Source organism: Drosophila ananassae, chromosome 3L (genome assembly GCF_017639315.1).
Source record: "Drosophila ananassae strain 14024-0371.13 chromosome 3L, ASM1763931v2, whole genome shotgun sequence".
Taxonomy (NCBI): Eukaryota; Metazoa; Arthropoda; class Insecta; order Diptera; family Drosophilidae; genus Drosophila; species Drosophila ananassae.
Window position 1 is genome coordinate 2,433,856 of NC_057929.1, and position 6,036 is coordinate 2,439,891.

General features: G+C 42.0%; 1 long non-coding RNA gene across 1 annotated transcript; it reads right to left on the minus strand.

Annotated features, from left to right (window-relative positions):
* Window positions 1–439: 439 nt before the first annotated feature.
* Window positions 440–1,932, minus strand: LOC116654723. Its single transcript, XR_004309909.2, has 2 exons — window positions 1,784–1,932; window positions 440–1,053 (listed from the first exon to the last, which is right to left on the minus strand). It is a non-coding gene; the product is annotated as an uncharacterized LOC116654723 (long non-coding RNA).
* Window positions 1,933–6,036: the final 4,104 nt, after the last annotated feature.

Sequence of the window (6,036 nt, forward strand, 5' to 3'; positions counted from 1 at the left end):
TGAAATCTATTTAGACTCGAACTCGGAACTCGGCTTCTCGGGAAAAACAGTGAAATTATTGAAATAAGCATTATGGTTTAATATGTGTGGGGGCATTATTCACGCTGTCGTTGATTTCTCAAGAATTTTGTCTGTTTATTGAATTTTTGAGAGACTATACCCTTGTTGAACTTGGTCTTCGGCCTTTGTTGATTTTGAAGAGAAGATTTTCATAAATTTTTAAGCCTTTTTAGACATTATTGATTGGTTTATGGGGAAAAATATTGTTTAAATTGGTTTTAAATTTAAGTAAAGCTTAAGGACTTTATGGAGAAGGATTAGAAGTCTTGTTAGAAATATGATTATAGTCTTTTTAATATTATTTTTATGGAAAGTGTATTCCAACATCTATATGTTTTCCCTCCACTATCTTATTAATAATACAAAACGCACTCCTGACTTCCAATGTAGACAAATTTTATTGCGCCCTCCCTCCAGAATTTTTGACCTCCCCCACTTCATACCCTCGTACCACTTGTCCAACCCATCACTGGACTAACTTACTGGACTGTCTTCAATCATCAATCCCCGACTGAGTCAGAGACAGTGTCTCAGTTGTTTGCGAAGAGCACGCGAGGCGCGACAATTAAATTAAAAATAATTAAAAATTATGAAAATGGACAGGGCAAAAGGAACTCGAACTCGAATTTCAGTTCCATCTTCATTGTGCTTGTAGGGCCGATGACCCATTAAGGCCGCGCCCTCCGTTTTGTATGTCCTGACATTTTACATCGACGTGCCGACTGAGACTCGGAGACAGAGACTCACAAGTCAGTGGCGTTTAATGAAAATTTATTCTATGCAATTTGCTGCACAGCGAGGGGGGATTCATCGGTTGTTTGGTTGGGTTGGTGGGCTGGTTGGTTGGTTGGTTGGTGGGTTGCCGGGTTGGTCAGCAACTGCTCCGATTACACAGTCGCTTCGCTTGTCTCGTGTCAATCCAAATGTCTTTTTCCTTAATTAGAATTGCTTGCTGGCCAGAGATGGTGGAGATGGAAAAGGAGGTATTATGCACTGAAAAAGATTACAAGAAATATGTTTAAAAGTGTGGATATTTATAAAGAAGATTCTCTATTCTTTGAGTCATACTTTGCCCCCATTACCCTACTATCTTATCTAAAAACAAGCTTTTTTTCCAGTGTAGCGCATTTCCAAGCGGAAATAATTTTATGCATTGGCAGGCTAAACGAGAGGAGGGGCCTGGGCCACTCTGTGGACTGTGGGCGGTTGGCTCGGCTGCCCTTTGATGCTAAATGTCGCCAGTAAATTGTCGCCCCATGTGGCGTTGTTTTCTGCAATTAAATGGGCGTGGCACTTAGTTTTGCGGTTCCGTGTGTCGCCCTTTTCGCGCCGTCTCAACTTTGCGGTTCGGATCGGGAGTCGGCGTCAGAGTCAGAGGCGAAGTCGAAGTCCTCCGCCTGTTGATTTTATCTAATTGTGGCCGCCGTCATCGTCTACTGTGGCAGTTGCAGTTGCAGTTGCTTGACCGGCTCCCCGCATCGTCAACTTCAGAATACTACAATTCCATTTCCAGTTCCATCTAGAGCTCCATCTCTACTCTCCACAACCCCCAACTTTAGCATATTGATAGTAGAGCTCTGGTGTTTTGATGTGGTTCCGCAGCACGATTGCGGTAAACGTTTATAGTTACTGACTCTGGATGGAGGGTCTCTAGAAGCAGGCTACCAACTACTACCATCTACCATCTGTGAAAACACTTTGGCTACCGAGTGTCCCCTTTTACCTGAACCTTCACCCTCAACGCATTCGACAATATTGAAAAGTTGCATCAAGTTGCAATTTGGAGGACACAGGTACTTTCTCACCAAAAAATACAAATTATTTTCTCTTTGGCAATCTGTGTGACTTTGACAAACAAAACTTTCTGTTTCCAGTTCGGCAAACATTGGAATATATTTTAAAAATAAATAAAATATTTCCGAGATGCATTAGAGTATACTTTGGCATCAGAAAGTATTTATTAAAATGTATATGCTGTTTGGTAAATGAAAATTGTTTAATTTTTGGTCTCTGGACTATGGTATAAATTTTGCATCTTTAAATGATTGCCCGGCTTGGTCATATTTAACTTAATGAAGTTTATATGCTTTATTTAAAGCCATCGAAAGCACACAAGTGCAGCAGCAACAACCACAGAAATTGCTGCCACATGCACATTTCAAATTAAACAAATGCATTGACATTTGAGTTATGGCCCCAGTCATTTGAAAGTTTTTAATTTGGCCAGAACCAGCACTACCACTACTAGCACCAAGCACCACTGGAAGCAACACAACAAAAACCCGAACATAAATCAAACAACTGACTGCCGTCGACGGATGGCAATGGTAATGGTCATAAGAAGAATCGAACCGAAAAGTGGACCAAGCATATCCAGAAATATAATTTTACCTTTTGTCCTGGTTGGGTGCTTTGCACCTCAGTGCCCATTCCAGTGAAAACCTGTAGCTGTGGCACCGAAACCTCCGGAAACATTTGGTCAAGTGCTGCCCCTTGCGTGTGTCCGGGTGTGTGCGTGTCCGGGCGGTTGTCAAAGGGCTAAGGGTTGTCAGAGGGGGCGGGGTCGGTTTAGAAACATATTCCTCCAGTCTGTTGCTACCGGTCGGTTCGTCGGTATTCAGCGTTATAAATTCGTTAACCACAAAAACAATTTGGTGTAATTATATTGCAGTTTCTCCCCTGAACAGTTAAGGAACAAAAGAGGGTATATTAGGATCTAGTTAAGTTCAGGATATTGAAAATTATATACCACATGACAAAAGGAGCTTTAATTGCTGGGGCTTAGGCCAAGCTAAGATGGATAATTAGTTTAATGGGATTACATATTGGAATTTCTAGTGCAAGGCTTTTACAAATCAAGAGTCCAGATAAGAAATTTGAATAAATTTAACATTTATGGTTAGAAGGTTAACAAGTGGCGATAATTATGTGAGAAATCATAAAGAGTTCACATATATTTTCAGCCCCTTTGATCCTTTGCGACTACGCCCTTGATACCCTTTGCCGAGCAGGCTCATTACTTTATTTTGTTGCCAACCATACAGACGTCTGTTGTTTTATGGCATGTCCTATACCGAATAATATTTGTATTATTATTACCGTCTGTATGACCGTGTTGGCTGAAACACTTCTGTTTGTCCTTTGTTATTTATGTTCGGCATTAACTTGCCGACTCCTTCAACGCATCCTGATCAGGCTCTGCCAACCCCAAACCCCAAACAGTGAGACCAACAACTCTCATTGTCTGCTGCCTTGCTACAACGAGAGCATTTTAATTAACCAGGCCGAAAGCAACATTTACATTCATTTGTGATGTGTATTTTGAGTTTTATTTTTACGGCCTGCATTTACGGGTTACTGAGGAAGGGGCATGTGCTGGGTAAAACCCTAGTTAAGAGAATGCTCGACCAGAAACCAAAAATACCCGTTCGAATCCCGAACCAGAAGTGAACCGCAACTGCAGTCAACCAGAGAGCCCTGACAGCCCGACAATGGACATGACCACCTGCAATCCAACAAAGGCTACTGGGTTGTTAATTAAGCTAGCGAAAGTAATAAAGTAATAACTGAATGGATTCATTCAAGGAAGCTTGAAATTTGGCAGAAATAATATCTACAACGATTACTCGGTGATTTTGGCCAAGAATGTTTGTCTTCTATTCATTAGAATATGCATTGTTCTAATTTATTTAAAATATATACTAATCCTCTTAAATTTTATTGAAAAATGTGTGAAGGTATTATAAATGATTACAGAAAACATAGCACTAATTTATTGTCTAACCATTGCACAATTTGCACAAAAGACCCCTAAACTAAACTTGTCCCCCTGAACAACCTAAAAAAAAAGTAAGCTAACAATGTGGCATTCATTTTTGTGTAAAATGTTTTTAATTTGTTTTATTTAGATCCCTTATAAAGTCCTAATAATAATATAAACATCTCAAAGTTCATTTGTAGCTTCTTCAGTTAATTATGTTCCCTGTTCACCCGCTTTTGACTTATTTTATGCAATTTGTGGGTAATTTTATTTATTAAAGCACGCTTTGGCATTGTTCCTGGACTGGCAGCTGGAGTCCTGGCTCCTCCAGCTGGGCGAGAAGGGGTAATCTGAGAAGGCATCGGGATTTCGCCAGAGTGTGTGGCATGTATGTAGGTGTTCGTCCGGGGGCAGTCATCAGGCTGGTGATGTAGCCGCTGAGGCTCATCAAGGCTCATGGCTCAGCGGCTACATCATCCAGTGCGAGGCAGCGAGGCAGTCCGACAGTCTGGCTGTCTGGCACGTAGATGCCAACAAAAAGCCGGAGTCCAAAATTGACAGCAACAGGAGCCGTGCTGCCGGCGAGAGTTTTCAAGTGGCCAACCGTCTGGCATTTGCATCCCGCGTCACCTCCCTCATAGAGCCCATGGTTCAACCCTTGGCCGGCCAAAAAAACAGAAGAAAAAATCTCCACTACCCTAGCAATGCAAACATTTTGGCTGTGTACGTGCCATGTCGCTAAAAATCATGGCCCGCATTTCTTGTTCACCGTTTTTGCCCTTCGGGAATTTTATATTTTTTTATTCTTATTTTTTTTTTTTTGTTGAATAAACATCGACAACAACAAACTGGCTCTTTCGCATATTTATTTGTTTATTGCAGGAGCGATGGAGGTACTGGGGGAGACCCGGTTGATGATTTCTGCTTTGCTGTGCGTTTTTATGCGTTTGCTGATTTATATCAACAGCTATTTAATGTCAATATAAACCGTCGAGTGGGAGAGTGGGTGGCAGGTGGTTGGTGGCTGGTGGCTGCTAACGCGTGGTAGGAGAAAATCCATTGCCTACTTTTGCGGGCAGGCGGCTGGCAGGATGCATTGTGCCAGTGTTGCAGAAAAACGATTGAAATGTGGCAACACATGGGTCTGCTCTTAGTGTTTTGTCATTCAAAGCTATTGGTTTGGCCAATGAATCAGCAGTGGAAGTGATTCCAATTGAATGTGGTTATCATTCAGTATATATTTCAGGCCAGAGAAACACTTAAAAGGAATTCAAATAAAATGTATCCTTTAACCTTTTATCTATTAAATCTAATTAAAAGCAAAAATATTGAATAGTATTTTTGCCAGCCCTGGTTAACTGCTTATGTTGACAAAAAATTATAATTTGATAAATTCGTGGGTGTGGGTGTGGGTGGCGGTCATGTGGCAGGATCAACGTGTGTCCATCGCGTGGGCAGCTGGCCAAGCGACTCGTTTCGTGGTCAGACAACACAAATTTACATTCGCACACCCTATCCAAGAGTTCATCCAATCCCACACACCATCCATCCCATGGCAGTTCCAATTTCCATTACCATCCACGAAATGAATGCGACTGGCTGGTCGGTTGGCTGCCTTTGTCAGGCATTGTCTAGACTTGATTCGAGTGCTGGCGTTGATTTATAATTATTGTTTGAGTGCCGGCAGTGTGCTGGCAATACCATCTGCCACACCTCCTAGACCAGGGCACACCCCCTGGCTGCCTGCCCCTTTCTATATTTTTCCATATTTCCACATCTTTGCCATTCGTCGCACGCTGACTAATAACCAAATTTCATTTCCTCAATTTTTGATTTCCTGCACTCTGCGGTTGCGGCATCACCATCAGCACCAGGACTAGAATGAGAACGAGAACGAGGACCAGAGTTGAATCCTGGGCAAACAGCAGCATATTTTATTATTTTAACACGCGCCAGCATCAGCACATAGAATGCTAAATTTTTGGCACGCACAGGACAACCTTCAAGCCATCGAAAATCACCCAACTCCCCCCAGGAAATCGCACGGGGCAAAGGGTTAACAGCTGCAGCCACGCCCCTTTTGCCCTATTCGGGGCGCAGGCAGTTAGTCCTGCCATTTGTATGAGTTTGTCAAACTGAAAATTATTTTTTTCCTTATTTTTTTTGGGGGGTTTTCTTTTTATTATATGTTTGTGGATGAGTGTGTGTGGATGTTT